Genomic DNA, 2,994 nt, shown 5'->3' with positions numbered 1-2,994 from the left:
ATGACCATTTCTTATATAAAACTTTTTACCTTTTTTCATCCTTTGTTGCATCTCAGTGCTGCAGATCTCCTGCAGCTTTTATTTTACAGCTACTTCTTATTTCTCAGCGTGTTTCCTGATGATGGTAACTGGACCATGCCTGTGGACCAAACATTTTGAAAAAATATTTTTTTTTACTTTCTGCTATAAAACATCATGTGTACCTCTAAACTGGCCATCATGTGTAAAGCCTTTTAACCATTTGACCTCCGGAAGATTTACCCCCTTCATGACCAGGCATTTTTTGGGATACAGCATTACTGCGTTACTTTAAAGTGATTGTAAACCCTCCTTTTTTTTTTTTTTTTTTTTTTTTTTTACATAACAAACCTGTCATATTTGCCTCCACTGCAGCTCGTTTTGCACAGAGTGGCCCCGATCCTCGACTTCTGGGGTCCCTCGGCGGCTCCTCTCTGCATCAGATAACCCCCTAGAAGAAGCGCTCTCCGGGGGGGGGGGGTTACCTTGCGGGCGTGTTCCCGAGTCCAACATTCAAGCGGAGCTCTGCCGAAATTTTTTTTTTTTTTAAAAGTCAGCAGCTACAAATACTGCAGCTGCTGACTTTTAAAACATGGACACTTACCTGTCCAGGGCGCCCGCGATGTCGGCACCCGAGGCCGAACCGTCTCTCGGTCCTCGGGTGCTGCCGCCTCCATCTTCGGTAAGGGAATCAGGAAGTGAAGCCGTGCGGCTTCACTTCCCGGTTCCCTACTGCGCATGCGCGAGTCGCGCAGCGCAATACGGATGGTCCCTGCTGTCTCTGGGACCCTTGTGTTTCCCAGCAGGCAGCGGGGAGGGAGCAGGAAGTGGCGTAAATAACCGCAGATTCTGCGGCTATCTATGCCGGAAGTGGGTATAGATACCTGTAATATACAGGTATCTGCACCCCCATCCCCCCTGAAAGGTGCCAACTGTGACACCGGAGGGGGGGAGGAATCCGATGAGTGGAAGTTCCACTTTTGGGTGGAACTCCACTTTCAGTGTCCATAGATATGAATGCCGGACTTGGCCCCGCCCCCCCCGGTGCCCACGTCCTTGGATTTTATTGACAGCAGCAGCTATCAATCTATCCAATCGAGTCGGGACCTTGTGCAGAGAGGGACAGCGCGTCCCCGCCGAGGGAAGTACGGAGCTCAGACTGGGGGGCCAGTCACTACCAGAAGTTTTTTTACCTTAATGTATAGGATGCATTAAGGTGAAAAAACACGAGAGTTTACAACCCCTTTAACTGACAATTGCACGGTGGTGCGACGCCGTACACAAATAAAACATAAAACTTATGTCCTTTTTTTCCCACATATAGAGCTTTCTTTTGGTGGTATTTGATCACCACTGGGTTTTTTTTTTTTTGCGTTATAAACAAAAAAAGACCGACAATTTTGAAAAAATAAATATTTTTTACTTTCTGCTATAAAACATATAAAAAAAATAGAATTTCTTTATAAATGTTGGCCAAAATGTATTCTGCTACATGTCTTTGATAAAAAAAAATCCCAATAAGTGTAGATTAATTGGTTTGTGTAAAAGTTATAGCGTCTACAAACTAGGGTGTGTATGTATATATTATGTATATTTATATATATATATATATATATATATATATATATATATATATATATATTGGAATTTTTATTTACTTTTAATTTTTAGTTTATACTACTAATGGTGGTGATCAACTACTTATAATGGGACTGGGATAGTGTAGCGTTCTGACACTAGGAGGAACTGACTATCTACCACTGACATCACCAGTGCCATTGATACAGCGAACAGTGATAGTCCTATACACCAGTGATGGCGAACCTTGGCACTCCAGATGTTTTGGAACTACATTTCCCATGATGCTCAACTACACTGCAGAGTGCATGTGCATTGTGGGAAATGTAGTTCCAAAACATCTGGGGTGCCAAGGTTCGCCATTACTGCTATACACTGTCACTGTACTAATGACACTGAGTAGGAAAGGGTTAACATCTCTGTCAAGTGCCTAAGTGTAAAGTGTGCTGCCTTTACTAGATCTTAGTTTCTTAGCAGGGATGAAAAACTGACAGATCGCTCCCTCTGTACAGAGCTCTGTGTTGATTACCAACACAGAGCTCTGGGCTCTGATTGCACACAGCCAATCAGCAGGTCCCAGCTGTGAATCATTGGCCAGGACTTGCTGACAGGCTCCCTCTGTGTGCAAACCTGGAAGTAGGCAGTGACTTCGGGTACGCTGCTTTGCCTACAGCGCCGCTCGTCCGCAGTACATTGCAGGTGGGTGCAAGTGGTTATTGAAAGCTGCAAATTATTCATAATGAAAATGGATTTGAATAAAACGTATATCAGATTTTAGTGACTGGATTTACATCTACTTTAAAGTGTATTTTCACTTTTGCAATCAAATGTTAAAAAAATGTGTTTCTTATGTGTTCCCACCTAAAAAAAAAAAAAAAAATGTTTATACAAATATTTCTTACCTTTTCTTACCTCAGGAGAAGGTGTCAGGGCTGACTGCATGTTTTTTATAACAATGTTAGAGTCCCTGGGGTTGATTTACTAAAGGCAAATAGATTGTGTACTTTGCAGTTGCTCCAGAGCTTAGTAAATGAGGTAAAGCGTCACTTTGCAAAGAATACCCAATCACGTGCATAGAAAATAAAAAGGAAAAAAAAACCACAATTTTTGCTTGCACATAGTTGCCAACTGTCCCGGATTTCCCGGGACATTCCCGGGACTTACACTCCATTCCCGAATTTTTGGTGTCCCGGGAAATGTCCCGAAAAATCCGGTTTTTGATTTTCGCCGCCGCCGCCCGCCCGCCGCCGCTAGAGGTCTGCGGCCGGCGGAGCCATCTTGAAGAAGCTCAGGAAGACGGCTGGGGGGGGGCCAGACGGAGCTCGTCCGTCGCCGCCCCGCCTCACCCCGCCTACCCCGCTCCGCTGCCAGTCTGTTATGGAAAGGGGCGGGGGTTTA

This window comes from Aquarana catesbeiana, linkage group LG03 (assembly GCF_042186555.1).
Source record: "Aquarana catesbeiana isolate 2022-GZ linkage group LG03, ASM4218655v1, whole genome shotgun sequence".
NCBI classification, from domain to species: domain Eukaryota; kingdom Metazoa; phylum Chordata; class Amphibia; order Anura; family Ranidae; genus Aquarana; species Aquarana catesbeiana.
This window is presented reverse-complemented; position numbering follows the sequence as displayed.